This window comes from Ursus arctos, unplaced genomic scaffold (genome assembly GCF_023065955.2).
Source record: "Ursus arctos isolate Adak ecotype North America unplaced genomic scaffold, UrsArc2.0 scaffold_9, whole genome shotgun sequence".
NCBI classification, from domain to species: Eukaryota; Metazoa; Chordata; class Mammalia; order Carnivora; family Ursidae; genus Ursus; species Ursus arctos.
Window position 1 is genome coordinate 52,858,216 of NW_026623111.1, and position 20,474 is coordinate 52,878,689.

General features: G+C 38.1%; 1 non-coding gene across 1 annotated transcript; it reads right to left on the bottom strand.

Moving 5' to 3' along the window:
- Window positions 1-4,348: 4,348 nt before the first annotated feature.
- On the bottom strand, window positions 4,349-4,451 carry LOC113262576 (U6 spliceosomal RNA). The gene has a single exon (XR_003318858.1). It is a non-coding gene; the product is annotated as a U6 spliceosomal RNA (small nuclear RNA).
- Window positions 4,452-20,474: the final 16,023 nt, after the last annotated feature.

The window sequence follows — 20,474 nt, forward strand, 5'->3', positions numbered from 1 at the left end:
GAATTCTCCCTCACATGCACTGTGTGTGTGTGTGTGTGTGTGTGTGTGTGTGTGTGTGTGTGTTTGGCTCCTGCAATGCTGAAGTCTGATGGTTGCTATGCAGGGACTTGGAACTATAGTTGGGCTATGGGTTCTACAAGTAGCTACTTGTAAGAGCAGTGTTAGTCAAAGATATAAACTAGGGGCCCACAGTGACTCCTCAAGGCCCAGAGAAATGTTTGGTTTGGCCATGGTAGTGTCATTTAAAAAATAAAAGAATCAGGTGCCACACTGCTCAGAAGTAAAGTTTCACTTAAGAATACTAACTTCACACTTCTTGCAAAATCACGTCTGGCAAACCTAGGTCTTTTCTCGCAGGTCAGCTCTGTTCCCAGCAGCATCTCCCTTCCAATGGAGCAGGTGCTGGCTGGTTCACCACCACTCTCACATTGTCTATTATTGGGTGACATTTAAGCCAAATGTCATGGCCACTTTTCTTACAGCATGCAGCCTTCACACTTCCCCATTACCAGCCAGACCTCTGTTGACATTCAATTTTGTGATTCCTCTGCCTCCCAAACCTTGCCAAGGAGCTAGCAGGGTCTCAAGCATCTTCTGGAGAATTACCAAAACAGTGTCGCCACTCAGGAGCTGGGCAGGCAATGCCAGTGGTAGTTAGAGGCAGAGTGCCAGGCTGATACACATCACTAGCAGCAAGCGTAGCAAACATCCTGTCAGCCAGCGGGATGGGAAGGCTGCAGGGAGGAACCTCGCTGTAGCAGAGCTCGCAGCCGCATGCAAGGGATACCCTGCAAACTCTCCAAACAGGTGCCGATATCTGATAATCAGATAAAGTCTTTAAGCATCGTTATCTAGACACAAAAATGAAACATCGCCTCAGTTTGTAGTGACGAGCTAATGAAGCCGGAGAGGAGGGTTGCACAAGTGCTGGAGGGTCATCTCAGGGTCACTTCGTCAGTTTCTCGTTTGTTCTCCACTGTCTTACTTGCACGTGAAGGCATGCTTTGGCTTCAAATAGAAAAAAAGATTAAGCAGTTTTCCTTTGGAAACAGTAACTAGGGGGGAAGTGACATGTTTCTTTCATGGCTGCAGAGCAGCACTGATTTAGATGTGGGTTGCACCTTCTCATAGGAGCACATCTCAAATCTTATACTTTCCTCTGCGGTCACAAATGTTTAATTTGTGAGTATTTTCAGTAGATGAATAATAGAATTGTATATAATTCTGTATTTAAAGAATTGACAGTACGTAATTTGTGTTGTCGTATTTACGCTTGGGAGGATCTGCTGTGCTGCTGTTCAAGCCTGAGAACTTTGACAGAAGTTGAAATACCTGAGCTCAGAGGTACTGTGGGAGTGAGGTAGGTTTCTTCTTTTTGGAAGGAACCTTGTGAAGACAGAAGTCGAGCTCTAACTCAGCCTCAATACCCAGGGAATAACTTTTTAATTCACTTTAGTGAATTTAAGTACCTATATACAATGCCCATTAATTATAAATTTTACATCATCTATATAATATATTATAAATGAAAGAGAAGTATGTGAAACAAATGCAGAGAAACAAGAATTTTTTTTCTGGTTTGTTTTTTGTTGGTGATGGGTTTTGTTTTGTTTTGTTTGTTTTCGGGGTTTTCTTGTTTTGTTTTGTTTTTGAGAAACAAGAGTTTTTATAAGTACAAACTGAGACAGTAAATAGCTGGATAATAGGGAGTCTCCATGTGCAACTTTGCTAAATATTGTCAAATTGCTTCCCAATGTCATTTACCAATTTACACTCCCATGACAGTATGTGAGAGTTCCTGTGTCCATCCATGGTTATTTCTGTCATTATATCTCAAGTACCTACACGTAGTAGGAATATAAATGACGTTTGATGAATGAACAGATGAATGAGAACCAGGATTGTTTTTAACCATGGGGACAGTCCAAAATACAGGTCCAGCACCAGCTCTTCCTAAAGGCATGTAAGAGCAGAACTAGGATTGCACGAGGGTCTGCTCAGAGAAGCAAAGTAGAACACATTACATGCAAAGAATAGTGATAAAGAAGCAATCAAATCCCAGGTGAGAAAAATGTAACATTAGATGGATGGGACATGGCAGGAAGGCAGTCTTCCAGTAGGCAATACACAGAGATCCAGGCAGCACTGACTATCTCAGTGAATTCTCAGCTAGTGGGAACTCTAACTCTGATGGCAAGACCCCAGTTTCTGGAAAGGAGTGTCAGAGAAACTATTGTCTTTATGGAAAGACAGTGGGAGGTACAAAGAACTTTAAGGAGGATGGGCATTGAGTGGAAACTAGAGAAAACCCCAGAGCTAGAAATCAGAGTAGGTCTGTCAGACTGTACCTTTGTCTTTTTAATCTCAGCTCTAGACCCCCCAGTGTTCATAGATATCAATGTATTTTTGGCTGTAGTTGAAGGTCCATGGTGTCAGTTCGCAAGCAGATTTCCTCTTTTTCTTAATTCCTTTTACCCTGCCGCACCTCCCCCCCACTCGCCATCACCTGGGTTTCACTCCTCAGGCTGTGTGGTCTTACAGGCTCTATGACAGAGTCATTACTCCTGGTTGCCATCCTTTAATACTAAATCATGACTTCCCGAGTTTAGCCCAGTCTGCTGATGGGATTATTTCAAATTAATCTGCTAGTATTAAAAAGTTTAAGGGGTGCCTGTGTGGCTCAGTTGGTTTAGTGTCCCACTCTGGATTTCGGCTCAGGTCATGATTTCAGGGTTGTGAGTTCAAGCCCTGCATCGGGTTCCGTGCTTAAGATTCTCTCTCTCCCTCTTCTTCTGTCCCTCCCCCACCTTTCTCGAACTCAAAAAAAAAAAAAAAAAAGTTCAAGGGATATGCAGGGAGGAACAATATCTAATAGATTCATAAATATCCAATAACGAAGGATAAATGCTACTTATCTTTGAAAACACTGCTGATCAATCTGAATCTGAGAGACTTGAACTTCAGCTTTCACATTGCAAAAGGATACATATTTCAAGGCAAAAGGGAATATCTACTTTCTATAACACTTGTATACAGTCCTCCTAGAAAAGAAAGCTGACTTTGGGAGGGATCTTTCTACTAAATTATGACCAATGGTAAATGTAAGGAGGAAATAATCAGTAAGGTTTGTAACATGTTTCTTTTTTTGCCTCTTGGCCTTAAAATTAACAAAAAGTTTTCCTTTGATTAGATCCCTCAGTTCAATATTTATTGTTTGTATTTATTATTTTACTATTAAAAATTATATGCATAAGACTTTATGCTGCAAGATACCATAGAAAATGCAAAGACAAAAAATGAACAAAAGCCATTCCTCATAAACTAGCCCTTGAAAGTTGGAGTTTCTATAAATTTTGCAAATCATAGTGGCAGATTTTCTCTATATGAACATCCCTTATCTGGGGGGGGGGGGGGACCTTAACTTATACCACTTGAGTGCTGCAAATAAGGCATGATTCTCCACTGAGGCAATACTGCATCTTCAGTGGGGACAGTGAAAGTGCTTCATCCAGACTACGACTTGGAGAGTTCAGAAGTCAGATGTCATTTAAGAATCCAGGACAATTAGGAGCACAAAAATAGAATTGACTGATTCCTATAGAAAAGCTGGGATCTTGCCATACTTGCTTTTCTTAGAAGGAAATACATTTCCCGTACTTCGTAAATGTCACTGGGGAAGAAAAGGGTTAGCATGTAAGTCCCCTCAACCTCAGGGTTCATAGCCAACCTTTAGTTTTCCATTTCTGTTATTGAGTTCCTCATCCTGAAAACCACATATACATTTATAGATTTTTGGTTGAATAATAGAAGATTGAAAGAAAACCCTTCCTCCTATTTTTAAAACTCCTTGATTCTAGGATTATTGTCTTTCCAAGCTCTCCTTTCTTTTCTACATCATGTCAAGGCCAAATGCTTTCCACCTGGAGACCCTTTTGAACATCCTCATAATTCCAGGGAGAGGTTCCTGCTTATCCAAATCCCAGCACAACAAGAAAGAAGACACAGTCCATGATGACCCAACCCAACTGCAGTTCGAGAGTAGAAAGATAGGATAAGAGGGAAGACAGCGCTCTGCCGCGGGTGCGCGTTGCAAGGAGGCAGGGGTGTGGGGTGTGCACAGAGCACCGCACCCACATAAACAAAGCCTGAAAGTGTTCCCTCATCAGCTCAGTAGCCTCTGCAGCCAACATCTGCCGTGACACCTATGTTTATAGCCATAGCAACCGCACCATGTCAAAAGGATTATTTCACTGTCACAATTCATTAAGGGCAAGTCTTGTTATGAAAAAATTCAGGCTTATATTTTTTTTCAACTTTATTGAGGTGTAAAATTCACCTTGCATAACTGAGAAGTAGGGACCGCTTCACAAATTTGTGTGTCATCCTTGGCAGGGCTCATGCTAACCTCTGCATGGATCCAATTTTTTAATATATGCTGCAGAAACAAGCACCAGGCTTGTTTGGATTTTTATTTGGAGTATTGTATTTTTTCAGTAATTGTTTTGACATTCCTTAGATCTGAAAAATCATCAAAACCAAAATTAATAAACTAATATGCTCTTTGAGAAAAACAGATTTTCACATTATTTTAATTGTTCCTTTACACTGAACAGAGTTGATTTTTTTCTTAAAACAGTGTGTGTTGTTTTAATTATTGCATAATTATTATTTTAATTTTCTGGCAATACTAGTTCTCTGTTCTAATTCTCTTCTTCAAATATTTCTCAGCAATTACCTTCTATATAGTCTTTCAGATAAAACTTTGAATCATTTCATCAAGCCCCCTCCGCCTTAGGATAAAACCTCTAATTTATTTCTCTCACCAAAATATATTCCAGATAGTCTTGAGTTAAATATAAATATGCAAGCCAGCACCAGAAATAATTAGAAGGAAACATAATTGTTTTCTCTTACCTCTAGGCAGAGAACTTTCTAGGCATAAAAAGCAAAGGAAGAAACACAAGATGAAAAGATTGATGGACTAGATCTCACTATTCTTAGCCTTCCCCCCTTTGCCTGGATTAGTTTTACTAGCTGGGTAATCTTGGGGAAGATACTTATCCTTTCTGTGTCCTTTGTGCCCACATCTATGTAGTTGAGAAATGAACTCAGTCATGGTGAGTTTATGGAACACCAACTGTATGGAATAGCATACATTAAAAACATGCTGAAGAAGCACATGGATAAAATGTAATCTTTAGAAGTAATGTGGTATAATCATAAGAATAGACTTTGGAATTGGACAAACCTGGCTTGTAAATTCTGCTTTTTCCACTTGAGTAGATCTGTGACTTAAATACGTTGATAGCAGTTTAAAGGGTTGCTTTGAGAGTTAAAAATAGTAGAGGCTAAAGTACCAAAATAATAATTTCATTGCCCAAAACAGTAAGCCAATCATTCAAATTCTAATGCAATCCAAAAACCACCATTCATGTCCCTAACTCAATCAGTTCCTCCCAGATCACTCATCTGTCTTTGTTTAATTTCTCCCCATAACAAGGTTATTAGCATCACAATCTACTCCTAAAAACCTGTAAACCAGATAAGAAAGTAACTCACAAAGAAGGAGAATATTTGCAATGCATATGACCAAGTGTTAACGCCTTTTATATTAAAAAAGACTCCTAAAAATCAAAATAAAAGATGAGTATGTTCGGTAGAAAAAAATGAGTAAGTAACTAGCAATTCATAGAAGATATACAAAGGATGAAGAGAAAGATGTTAGTTTCATTTGTAATTAAAAAATGCAAATTTGGGAAACCCGGGTGGCTCAGTCCTTTAAGTGTCTCCTTCAGCTCAGGTCATGATCTCAGGATCCTGGAATTGAGCCCCATATCAGGTTCCCTGCTCAGCGGGGGTCTGCTTCTCCCTCTTCCTCTGCTCTTCCCCCCACCTGGTGCTTTCATGCTTGTTCTCTCTCAAATAAATAAATAAAATCTTAAGGAAAAAAATGCAAATTAAAATAAGAATATACTATTGTTTAGCAATCAGCATCAGGTATTAAAAAGTCTGATAATACTCAGTATTGCAGACAGTGAGGTTAAGTTTATAAACAGGTACAACTTTTTTGGAAGGTAATTTGATGATATATTAAAAAATCTATCTTAAAAACATAAGTTGTTTTTAGCCATACCACTTATAGGAATTCAACCTGAAAATAGCAGAGAGAAACATAAATATTTATATACATGAATGTTCATTAGGGCATTATTTTGTAATAACATAAAAAAATAACCTAAATTTCTGTCACTTGGGTGAATGGTTATATAAATATGTAATTTCCATCTGTTTGACTATAATACCACTGCTAAAAATCATGACCTGGAGGGCCATTTAAAGAATGAAGAAATTCTTATAACTAAGCCTTAGATGGAATAGAAAGCATATAAACTATATTTCTTAACACTATTCCAATCCCGAAAGTAAACCACTTGACTACACATACAAACACACACAGAAAAACAAACACAATAAAGTAATGTACATGAAGTTTAGATTTTTTTTCACTTCCGATTATCAGTATTGCCTGAAGTTTCTGCAATGAGAAGTTATTTACAATTTATAGGTTAAGAACAAGCACAGTTTCTTTTTCTTTCAAAAAAAAATGATTATTTCATATACCCGTGATTTTTTTCTTCTATTTTAATTCATTTTAATTTATTTTTTTCACATGCTTACAATCAATCAATAGATAAATAAGTGATAATTATTTTATTTCTAAGACGACCTTGGTGATGAAACAATCCATTTTTGTAGCCTGAGTGCTGGAGTGTATTTAAAGACGGAATTTAGGACACGAGCACAATAAAAGGGCTTAATAACAAATCAACAAATGCAAAAATATTATATCAACAATACAGATGGATGATCTGGTTCCAGCTGGGTAAGCTTTTGTTTAGACTCAGGCTCAGGCAAAATCACCACTCTTACTAAAGTAAGCTGATGTACCAAGTCCTATCCTCCACCCGTCCAGACAAACAAACAGATAAAAAAAGGGTTTGGAATGGAAAGAGCAAGCCCAGTTTATTCACAGTATTAAGTACTGTTCAGTGAACTCTCTGCTCATTTAAATAATGCTAATTAGAGTAGGAAATGAGGTAGAGAGTCTAGGAACAACTTAAGGAAATGTGCAGGCCCTACACAACCAGGACGTACCAGCATTTCACCTCCTGGACCAAATAGTGAAATCACTCGTAAAATCAATACATCTATGGTTTTTCTCAATTCTTATAGTCTGTGATGGTATTTGTTGTGTCATAACAAATGAATTTGCATATATGCAGGAAAGTCCTGTATTCTCATTTCATTCTGAAAAATATTTGACCAAAGTGAAATTAATAGAGAAAAAACTTGTTGTTGACTAGTTATCATATAAAGACATAGCAAAACTGCTACCAGATTGTAATTTAAGTTGTGGTTCTTATGGGAAAAATTTCTTATTGTTACCCCACAATACTGCATGATGTTCTGTATGAGAGAAAACCCCAACGCAGGCAGCATGCAGCTCAGGCAACAGCACTCTCAAATCTAATTCTCAAGTGCTGAGTCAACAGCTTCGTGTTGATAAAATTTTCAAATTTGGTCTGTTGGTCCCAGCATGACAGCATTCAAACATTTTAACAATGTTCACATTAAAAACTGTGGTCACCTATATAATTGCTCTGGGAATTTGCATACTAATCGTACCGCTCTCTGAAGCAGTTGCGAAACTGTTGATGTATGTAGTTATTTTTTAAAAGCCGCAAGAGAGTAATTATAAGGATGGGTGGATGCATATAGTTTGGAATTTTAACTCAGAGATCCCTATCTAGAAATTCCCTGACGATGACACTTTGTCAGAGAGACAAATGCTTGTACATATACAGAAGAGATTCCAAAGCTTAGAGAAGAGAGGGTGTAGTCACCTCAAAAAGAATCAGGGTGGTGTTTTGGTGGCAAAGCCCTGGGGCAGATGCTGAAAACTGGTATTCCTCTTTGGCTTTCCTCCCTTTGTTTTTAGTCTTCTAAATGCTGCACGGACTCATTCATAGTAAAGCCTGAAAATTTGAAATTCCCTGGGAATGAAATTGAAAAACTAATAGTTTATTGGGGTGCCTGGATGGCTCAGTTGGTTAAGCGTCTGACTCTTGGTTTCACTCAGGTCATGATCTCAGAGTGGTGGGATAGAGCCCCATGTAGAGCCCTGTGTCTTGCTCAGCAGGGAGTCTGCTTGTCCCTCTCTCTTTGCTCCCCCCCCACACACACACTCACTTTCTCTCTCTCAAATAAATAAATAGAATCTTAAAAAAAAAAAAGAAAAGAAAAATTAACATTTTCATTTTCAGAAAGCAAAACATCTCATTTATATAGAGAAGAGGCAGTCATTTTTCAGTGGATTGGCAAAAGCTTTTATTCTTTTTTTGTTGTTGTTGTAAATTTCCATGATTTATTATTTGTGTATAACACCCAGTGCACCATGCAATATGTGCCCTCCTTAATAAAGCATTTATTCTTACTTGGAAAAGACTTCTTAGACATTGTTTGGTCTTTTCTATTCTTTTAGGTAAAACAGTCAAAGTTTGTTGTGATTTAGACATCTTTTCCCCTGCCATTGGAGCTAATGTCATTGACTCATTTCTAAGAAAACACCATGAAACCCTCAGGTGAGAAGTCGCTAGCTATTAGCAAGTTGAGCAAGTTTTAGAACTAGTAATGATGTGGTTTGAAGTGGTGGGGCTCTGAGCCAATGGCCAAGAAAGAATTCTTGAGACATCTTCAGTGCAAAAAGGTGGGTTTATGAAAGCACAGGGAAAGGACCCGTAGATGGAAAGAGCTATATTATAAGTGGAGGGGTGACTGATTATATCTCTCAGAGTTGGGGGAAGTAAGGGCAAGGAAAATTTCCAAAAGGACTTTCATATGTAAAGAAGACTTACAGGATCCTAGAGGCCTGGCTATTATCAAGCTAAGGTTGTTTTTCCACTAGCAAAGCATTAAACTTAAGACAATTGGGAGTTTCCTGGAGAAATGTTATATTCTGCCTGCCTCAAGTATTTGTCATTGGGCTGCAGGTTATAAGGAAATTTAATTTTATCTACGTTTGCTTCTGCCTTCTCCCACATCAGTAACATGGAGAGAAAATTCCTGAAGTATGAGTCAATCTCGCTTGCTCTGAATGGGATTTAAACTGTGTAACTACTGTAAGTGCAGTCTAATACAAGGGAGAATGAAAAAAAACTGGCTTTATAGACCAACTAGTAAGCATTAAACTGGATAGAATAGAGCTTCTTCTAGTCGGATGTAACTATACGAGACCCTAACAGGTAGAAAACTCATTTGGAATGGAGTCATCCTTTGAATGATGAGTTCATGCTAAAGGATTCATCTAGACAAGGATTCATCCAGACTTTACCCTTTAAAAACTGATACGGTCCATAAAGTTCCTCAAATATGATTTAGTACCCATCTCTCCCCCTTGGTCTGTAGAGCCCAGCTCTTTGGAGGTTCTTCTCTACCCTGCAGACTAAATTAGACTTTTCCTTCTCCTAGCTCCCAGAGAACATCATAGATTCTTCTATTATAATCATAGTTAATACATACAGTGCTTACTATGTGCTAAGCATTATTCTAGGTTATTTAGATATATTAATTCATTTAAACTTCAAAGTAACTTTATGAGGAAGGTTCTAATATTATCCCTATTGAGCACACAAATGTTACTTCAAATGTCGTTCACCTAGTAAATTAAAGAGCTGGTTTTGAACCCAGGCAATCTGGCTTAAAAATCCAAGCAATTAACCATCACTGGATTTTAACAGTATTTTTACATGTTTAGGTCATTGTGATCTGATTTATAATAAGAAGTACATATTTGCTCTTCTTCCTCTTCCAGGCACAGAGCTCCTAAAACTCTTGGAATTTCCTAAGCGATGAGAGCCATAAATATGTCTTCTATTATGTTAATGAAGTGATTTCTGGAAAGTCCTGAAGTCCCATAAGGGTGGGGCTGGTTTTCAGGGGAACCAATGCTGTGAGTAGAGGTTTGGACCCTTCAGTCCCTCCTACTGACCTTCACAGAGGGGAGAGGGGCTGAAGATTGAGTCCAATCATCAATGGCTAGGGATTTAATCAGTCATGCTAAGTAATGAAACCCTTATTAAAACCCAAAAGGACAGAGTTTAGAGAACTTCCAAATTGCTGAACCAGTACACTTCCCTGTCGACTGTGCCTGGCTCCAAACTCCCCAGGGACAGAAGCTACTTTGTTCAGGACCATGCCCTATGTATCTCTTCTTCTGGCTATTACCCTTTGTAATTAACTACTAATCTAGTGACTAAATTGGTTTCCTGAGTTCTGTGAGCAGCTCCAGAAAATTAATCAAACCTGAGGAGAGGATCATGGGAATCTCTGATTTATATCCAGTCGGTCAGAAGCACAGGTAACGATGTGGACTTGTGATTGGCATCTGAAGTGAAAGGCAGTCTTGTGGGACTGAGCTCTTACCCTGTGGAATGTGATACTATCTATGAGTAGACAGTGTCAGAATTAAGTTGAGTTGCAGGACACCCAGCTGGTGTCTGAGACCTGCTCGGTAGTGTTTGGATTCAGGGAAGTTCCACTCTCAGATTCTTTGCTTACGGCCACGGGACAATGGAGAGTACATGAAAGATAGTGAAGGACATTTAAGAAGCCAGGTCTGGGAAGTGACACAAATGGCTTCTGTCCATGTTCTATTTACCACTTCATATGGCTGCAATCCAGCTGATCTGATTTCAGGAGACACTCTGAACTGTAGCCTTCCCATATGCCCAAAAGAAGGAAATAAGATTAGTGAGCATCTAGCCAGTCCTCCTTCCTGGCCACTTATTATCCCTTTATTCATCCTCCCACACATGAAACAGTCACTTCCATCACTAACTCAAAACCTTTAATCACTAACTGCATCAACTCAAAATCCACAGTGCCGTGCAGTCCTTCCCATCTGATCCAGATGTGATGCCCCAGGCTCTGGAGACCAATGAACTAAAAAGACAAGGAAGTCCTCCTCACCCAAACACATATCTAATTACAATGGTGGAGTAGGAACAAGATAACCACAATCAACGCATCCATTTAGGAGAATAAGAAACGCGGCAGCAACTGGTTTGAACCAATTTTGAAATCCCACTGGGCAGATACTGCCCTGGGGTAGGGGAAAATCTTGATTAGGCTCAATTATGTTTTCTGGGGAGAACTCCCATTATCCAATGTTCTCAACCTCTGGAAAGCTCTTCCTTGTCCAATATTTTCCTTGACTACATCTGGCATGGGTATTGGGCAGTAAGCCCTTTTTAGAGGATGTATAGATTGAAGAGTCTGTCTACTCCTGCAGGGTTGAGGATCTGCATATTGTTTTAAATCCTAACATCACAAATGTTTTTTATTGCACTTTCTTAGTTTCATTGGCAAAAACATTTCTTCAAAATTTTAATAGTTTCGATCTGTGGCCAATCAATTCCATATGCCAGTAGCCACACTAATAGTCTTTTTCTAGACATGATTCTGCAGTCTGATTTGTGTTGTGGCTTCACCCTATGACTTTCTTTTTACTTAATGGCAGCTACCTTGAATCTATCTTGAGCAAATTAAGGACATACTCATACTCATACTCTGTTCTCTCTTTCTTTCTTATCATTTCTACTTTTCAGTTGGCCAATTTTCTCCTGGAATCATCTCTTTTTTTAAACTATACTTTGACAAATGAGCAAATAGTCCTAAAAACACTGCTAACATTTGGTTTTCCAAACTCTTCCTATAGAGTTTACAAGCCCAGCTGGCACATGGTCTGCATTGTAAGGAAAAGCAGGTAACAAATTTACTGAAAATGTTGCTACCACATAACAGAACTATCCAGTAACTATTTCTTCACTCTCCAGAGCCAGTAGCTGAGCTAATGCCACATATTTTAGGTTTTTGTTATGGTAGTACCTCACTTCTGTTACCAATTACTGTGTCAAAATGAGTAAAGATCACTAGCAGCTTTAGCAATAAACCCTCATATCAGAGGAGCATAATACAACAGAAGTTTGTCTCCAGTTCATAATGTGGCCCAGGTAGCTCTTTCAGGTGACTCTACTCCAAGTGATGACTCAGTTTTGGATTCCTTCCTTGGTAAAGCTCTTCCATCACACTTTTAACCACTTGAACAGAAAGAGAATTTGAGATAACAGAAAATACATATATTGGACTCTGCCCCCAGTTCCTGGCAAAGAGCTCCGAAAACCCTTGTAATTTCTTAAGTGATAAGAATACTAGGAGCAACTCTTATTCTAATATTTGTCTTTGACCCCATCCCTGACACAAGGCTCCTAAAACTCTCATAAATTCCTAAGTGATAAGAACACTAGGAGGTTTTTTTTGTTCTAATGAGGCAACTCTGGGTGGACTCCTAGATGGCTTCCAGATGGTGGTTGATCATGGGGAAGAACAAGCCATGATTAGAAGCTTAGAATTTTCAGTTTCATCCCCTCCCATGCCCTCTTCTTTAGAGGGGGAGACGGGCTGGAAATTGAGTTACTTGGTCATGCCAATGTGAGGAAGCCTCCATAAAATTCTCATAGTGTGGGGTTCAGAAAGCTTCCAGGCTGGCAAAAACCACATGGGGGAATGATACACCCCAATCCATGGGGATAGAAGCTCCTGTGCTCAGACATGACATTCTCACACCGCACCCTATATATCTCTGCTTATACCCTTTATCATATCCTTTAATAAACTGGTAAACACAAGGAAGGTTTTTTCTGGGTTCTATGAACCGCCCTAGCAAATTAATCAAACCCGAGGAGAAGGGTGTTGGGACCCCTTATCTCTAGTGGGTTCGTCAGAAGCACAAGTAATAACCTGGGCTTGCAACCAGTATCTGAAAGGGTAGGTAGGGTGGGTGAGCCCTTAGCCTGTGGGATCTAATGCTGTCTCCACATGGGTAGAGTCAGAATTGAGTTAAATTGTAAGACACTTAGCTGGTGTCTCAGAGAATTTGCTTGGTTTTGGGAACTCTACACATTTGGTGACCAAAATGTCAGAAGTGAATGGTTCTATGTGAACAATAAAGGAGACTCATAAAAAAGAAATACACAAAGGGAAGAAATGGATTTTTCCTTACATATGGGAAAAAAAAAATCCCTTAGGTTTTCCCTTTCGAGAGTATGTACAAGATTGAGGAGACATTTTAGTGGCTAGCACTGGAAGTAGCAAACATCATGTTCACTCATTGTCCATAAACCAGTCACTTGGCCCCAGACTAATGACAAGAGAGGCTGTCAAATGTGAGCTTCCTGTGTGCTTAGTAAAATGAAAAAGTATTGTTCAGCGTGTAGCCGATGGATCTTTGCAAACTATGATGGGAAGAAAAAGCCCCAGACTTAGAGCAATTATATTTGAATCCCGACTCTTAGTTCTTACTAAATGTTTGATTTCAGCCAAGTTAATTAATATCTCGTAATCTTTGTTTCCTAATACGTAAACACTATTCATAAAATTATAAGGTTATAGAGATATGTAACTCGATTCTATATTTTATTGGTCAGGGTTATTTAACCAAGTAAAAGAAGCCAACTCTAATTTAGGCAAAAAAGTAATTTATTGAAAGGATTTTATGTAACTAAGAGAATTGCCAGAAAAGCTAGAGAACCACATTCTGAAACAGGGAAAGTACAAAGAATACTAGGCAACCAACCACAACTGAGACCATGGACCAAGGGCCATGAGGGTGCTGCTCCCACCACTGGTGAATGTTGGATGCCACCACTTGCACAGCCACCCACCTCCGGCACTGGACACCACCTGCCACACTGGGTGGGTGGGTGCAGCTAATTAGTTGAGCCCAGATCATGCTCCTGTGCCCTAGCTGAAAAGGGAGATGGGATATAGAGTACCTGCGCTTTAGGGCTTCTGTCAAAGAGGCACATCGCGAAGAGTTCCCTAAGTATAAGAAGGGGATTTGCACTTGGGGCCAAGAGAACAACAAAAGATAGATATTTACTTCAGACACTTACTGAGCTATATCTGGCGATTTCTGGGTTCAAGGGACACAAGTCAATGAAATAGTTCCTGCCTCTAAAAAGCCGTGTATGGAAGTGTTTTATGAATTGGAAAGCCCTCAGAAATTGAAGATCCTGATGTTACTGGAATAATTTCAATATCCAGATTATACTAATAGATTCTGGAGATATTTTTATAGACTTACGTGGAAGTGCCCATCTAATTTCAACATTACCTTAATCTGTTCAGAGATATAAGAACCTCAAAATTTGACTTCATATGGACAATACTATTTTTAACTAATAGCTTTTGATGAAGATTAGCTGATAGCAACTCCAAAGTTAAAAAATACAGTATACATGAATGAGTTTTGTAATTTCTCTTTATCCGGTGAAACTGTAGTTCCTGATCTAGCTGAAGAATTGCCTGTATTTATATGGACTCATTTCAAACAACTTAGGGGAAAAAAGGCAAACAGAATAAAAACTAACGTTGCTCATCTTCTATTGTAAATAGAGACTTTGAAATTTCAGATGTTTCATTAAAGCACATTTTACTTTTCTACATTAAGAGATAAAAGAACTGTGGATCTCTGAAGAGTATTTCTCCAAAAAGAGAACAAAGGAAATGCCTCTCTCCCAGAACTAAATTAGCAATTAACATTCAGTGAGTTGAATGAACTTGTAAAAGTAAGTACTGCAGTCATTCTTAGTTACCCTGCTTATTGTGGCAATGAACTAGGGAGTTCGCGACTTAGCCTGACCCAGAGGGATGGATCAAAATGGGGGGTTGAACCAAATCTCACAAACTCTACTTCTTTGGAAACAAATCATAAGGAGGAGGTAAAAACAATCAGCAACCAGCAGGCAAACGCTAAGCAAAATAAGCAGGAGCTTATAGGTCCAACATGATCAGGTCTGAAAGGGTAAGCTGGTTCATCTGTCTTTGGATTTCAAAATAGTCATTTTTGCAAAGTAAAATCATTTCAAAATACAATATGTATAAAAGTTTCCATGAAATAACCAGAAAAAATAAACACAATTATGATGAAAATAGAGAGGAAAGCAGCAGCAGTATCACACTTTACAGAGTGACTACAAACCAATTTACAATAATAATCAGTTTCATTAGGTAATATTTCTGAATCTATTCCTTCTCAATCCACCTAGTCAGAGAAATAACTAACCTAACCTTGTTCACTAGTTAGAAGATGAAAGAAACAGATGACAGCTGAATTGTAATCATCACTGAGTATATAAGTTTTTTCTTTCTCAAATAGTAATGTCTATATTTCCTCATCCCCCAAAACAAGCGCAGCTTTTTTATAAAAAGAACTTTTTGAAGCACTTTAATCAGCAGCCAAAGACATTCTTTAGATTCCCTTAGGTGCAAATTTGGCATTTTACCCCATAATGAACATTCACTCCACTATCAATTAAGGAGTAATCGGTGATATTAAAACACATTGAGTATAGTTAAATATTCTACATGGGAGCATAATATCCTCTTAGTCTTTACATTCAACAGTTAAGAAAATATTATTTCAGCCATTTCCTCTAATAAACTGTGCCGTATATTCAATTGCCTTCTGTTTCTTTTGTGTTTGTTCAAGGGAAACAAGACAGTAAGGATACAGAGCACAGGGTAAGTGCAAGACAAATAATTTTGAGAGGCACAGAGCTCCAAAGATAATCCTCTTCCAAGGTTATTAATGACAATTAAAGAAAGATAAAATGATAGCTTCGACTGAAATAATTCCTAGTGACAACACATTAAAATCTATTAGTGCAATATTAAGACTCACTTACACCAATTAACAAGATAACTACAAAGGAAATTCCACTTGAAAAAAAAATCAGCCTATTTGTCATGGAAAATGATGACGATTATGAGGAATATGGTACATCATTTCCTTTTTCTTTTTGGAGTTTATTTATTTATTTGGGAGAAAGAGCATGAGCAAGGGGAGTGGCAGAGGGAGAGGGAGAAGCAGACTCCCCGCTAAGCTGGGACCCCAATGCGGGGCTCCATCCCAGGACCCTGGGATCATGACTTGAGCGGAAGGCAGACACTTAACCGACTGAGCCACCATGGTGTCCCCATTTCCTTTTTTCTGTTCTACTGTGTGTTATTATTTTTAGATTATCAGTTTCACAGAATGGAATTAATCACATTCTCCATTTCATTGCACATTATCAGCATCTGTGCAATGCTTTTTTTTTTTTACTTTCCAACTTTTACTATTTTTTCCATTCATCTACCATCTTTATCTCTCTGCCACCCTTGTGTATATAATATATGCCTTTCCAGTCAGTCATTTCTGTTTATTTAGACACATGCGTATCCTTAAAAATAAACGTAGTGTTGTTTTCTGGTTGTGAGCATTTGATCTCCTTAAAAGATATTCCCTTATAAATCTCATATTGTTTCTTTTTTTTTCCACTTGCCATGATATTTGAAGATTCACCTAGCTATGTATTAATATAGAACATTAATTCTGAGTGCTGCATATAACTTAATTATATGTCTGTCTCTCATTTCACTTCCCATTCCTTTCCTGATAGACATCTAGGCTTCCTCCATTCTTATTACCAAAAACAGTGCTGTAAAAAGTATTCTTAGTGACGACAGGTTCAAGAGACCTGGGATATAACTGCTACATCATATAGAGTGTATAAATGTGGTTAATTTACCAGTACTTTCAGGTTGCTCTCCGGAACGATTGCACCAGTTTACTCTCCCTAAAGCTGTATGGAAGGTTTCTTACTTCCCAACATCCTCACCATGACTTAATGCTATCAGACTTTCTAATTAGTGTCTTAATTTGCATTTTTGTAATTAGTGGTATGGGCAAATATCTTTTCAGTTGCTTATTACCCATTTGGGTTTTCCTGTTTGTTTTTGTATCCTGTTACGACAGTAGAATGCAAACGTAATGGGTGCTGTTAGTTATTTGCATCTTCTTTCCTTCCCTGATTAGTGTGAACAGAAAATTATCTAATTAATCTTTTAAAAGAAAAACCAGCTCTGGATTTTTATAGCAATCCCTAGCACATAGATGCTCAATATATATCGAATGAATGATGAATAAAAGAATACATGACAAATGAATGTCTTTTCCTGGATAGTAAACACCTGATGGCTCAGTGACACAACATGGTTATGCAGACTGGTCTGTTGGAAGCTGTGGCTCTGCTGAGATCTACTGGGCTTGGCTCCAGCTTGCAGTTCGGTTGAGGTCTGTGATGAGGGGAAACTTTCCTTTAGATTTTAAAAATACTTTGCTTAATAGGTTCCAGGTTTAAAACTGCCTTTCCTTAAAATATAGGAGAGAAATGGTACAGAACATTTACGACCCAGGAAACCTAACAAAAAAACTTGCAAGCTGACTTTTCAGGAAAATATCTTGAATAGGATCATATTTGATTATTTTATCTTCTTTATTGTAACTTAATATCCCCTACTTAAAGAGTCTGACTTCCAATGTAAAGAAGACTCCAATATTTCAAATTGTTTTACTACAGACTGTTTTAATCTCTCAGGAATATAACAGCTACGCAAGATGGGTCACAAAAAAAGGAAACAAGCAAAGCATGTTTCAGAAATTCCTGTGAAAGTTATCAAATGTGAAGGCATATTGCCGCTCTGCCAGCATACATGACCATACCAATTGTCAACATTTTGACGCAACTCCGTATCCACTGCTAAATCGGCTCTACCCTGAACCCCTACCCACTGCCTCTCCACTGCCCCAGCCTGTCCCAAATACATTCATAATCCCCACGGGGAAAACACAGCCAGAGCCTCCCAGAACACGCTCCAGCACTTTAGCTGGTGTCTGCTCTGATTGGTCAGTGCTCCATGCCATACTAGATATATTTTAAATATCACCTCTGATTGTAGGAAATAGTGCATATTCACATGTACAACTTGAATTGTAAATAAATTCATGGTAGGGCTTTTTTGGCCTTTGTTCCTCCAGTAAATACACACATATACATATGACACATGTGACACACATGCTTACTCTATGAAATCTCTGGGGCAAAGAAAACAGTCCAGTCTTGTTTTTCCCTAAAGCTATTTGTTTTAAAGATGCCTCCAGCAGTTTCTGTTCCAAACACAATGCAAAGCTTTGCTTCTTCTGTACTTTCCACTCCCAGTTACCTTCTGAATTCATTCCTTTTCTTGATCAAACACTTCTTCCCACAGTATTTTCAAATATTTGCATCAGCCTTCTGAGGCCTTGTATGTCTTAAAATAACTTATTCAGCCTTACATACAATGAATTAGATAACAAATTCTAGCTTCTAAGTTCTCTTATTTTAACACTTTCTCTGTGCTCTTTCCATCTGGATACTATTATTCTTTAATCTTTCAAAATTCATAAGTCACTATGCCTTAACTTTTCTGTTTTTTAGTACAACTTTGTAACTTCCTAATTCCTTCTGGTAATGTTCACTGACCCGGTATTACAGCTTACTAATTTGTTTTTCAAGTGTATTCACTCTGATAAATAGTATCCACAATACAGTAAAAAGGTGTAGCCAACACTGTACTTACTGTGTTATTTCATCTAGTAGATTTTTCATATTCAGTATTTCCAATTAGTGCTTCATAACTGATTTTCCTGATTCATGTTTCCATTTTTTTTGCTTTAGTTCTAATATTATTTTTTATTCTTTTCAAAAATCCTTGTTGCGTCTGGTCCATTCATTTGGTTTCCTCTTTTAAAGATTTTTCAGTTTGCTTACTTTCTTTTCATAGTACTTTCATTCTTCTTTTGTTATTTTTTTCCTGTGTCTCTTAGGATCCGGAGTAATATCTAAATGATTTAATAACCAGATAGCATGGACACCAACTAATCCTAATAGAATGTTGAACATACTGGAATAGATAGATGCCCATGTAACTACCTGATATAGGCACTTTGCTGAACGACAGCCCAGTTTGGAGCTATCAGCTATCTTTACTGATACTAATAGATTAATATCTCTAGAATGCAAAGTTTCTTATACCAAAAATCTCTGCCAGTGACCCAATTCTGATGTTGATCTGTTATAAATTGGTTGGCAACATATTTTTGAAATCTTCTCCCTGAAACAATTGAAATATAATTCACATTTTATTATGAATATGATTTTTAAGATTATAAAATGTTTAAAATGTTAAAAGTTAAAATAAAACATTTTCAAGAAAAGACTGCAGTTACAAATATTCTGTTTATCATCCCGGGGTATTCTTTTTATTTCCAATTAGATGACCTGACACAATATCCAATTATAATCATGGATTACTTTACATAGAGTTTTTATATCAAAATTTATCAAAACAGTGTTGAGCTTTATTTGATACTACAATACTTACTGTTCTCTCTTAAAATATTTGGCTCTTGTGGCGCCTGGGTGGCTCAGATGGTTAAGCGTCTGCCTTAGGCTCAGGTCATTATCAGGTCATGATCAGGTCATGATCCTGGGATTGAGCCCCGCATTGGGCTCCCTGCTCACGGGGAGCCTGCTTCTCCTTCTTCTTCTACTGCTCCCCCTAATTGTGCTCTCTTGCTCTGTCAAATAAGTAATAAAAATAAAATCTTAAAAAAAATAAAATAAAATATTTGGCTCTTAACATTTAAGTGTCAGGATATCTCTTCCTAGGAACTTGCCACTAGATGGAGAGTGATGACCACGTAAGGTCTTGTAACCAGTCCGCCTTTAAAGGGAGCTGTTGAAGGGTAATGCGTATGTTTAGAGCTTTGCCTTCATGCAGCAGAAGATTAATATTCTAGTTTTAAAGGCGAATTTAGACAAGTTTTTTTCCCCCTCTAAATCACTAAATATGAATAAAACAAGACTTCTTTTTAATTCCTCCTCTAAATCTTCCCATATTTATTTGGTTAGAAAAGGGGGAATTCTTAGCTCCAGGAATAGTAAGTAATTAAGTAAGTAATCAAATCAATCCGCACATCAGTTAATCTCTTAACATTTCAGTCTAGATGCTGAACATGCTGCCTGCCAGAAGAAAAAGACATACAAACTGTTGTCCTGACAGGCTGAGGATTCCCCCAGAATTCATCCAGCCATATTCATCAGGAAAGGACAGAGATTCCATCAGCAGATTCCATCAGCAGTTTCCAGCAGATGGAATGACAGCTGTCTGTTTGGACCTTTCAAACCTCCCTGAATCAAAGCGCTCTTTCTTACAGAGCTTTTCTCCTTCCAGGGCTCTTACTGTGAGGGGCAAGACATTCAGAGGCTGGACCCATATACAAGTAACCCACAGACCTCATAGAACTATACTGATAGATATGCAGACATTTATAATTCAGATCTAGCATTTGCACCAAAATTGAAGTGGCTGCCTCATAATCAAGTTACATAATCTTACTTTTACGTTAAAGCCTACAGGCTCGACTAAGTTTCATTTTAGAGATAGTAAAAGAAGAAAGTTTCCTTAATCCTTATTTGAAAGACATACTA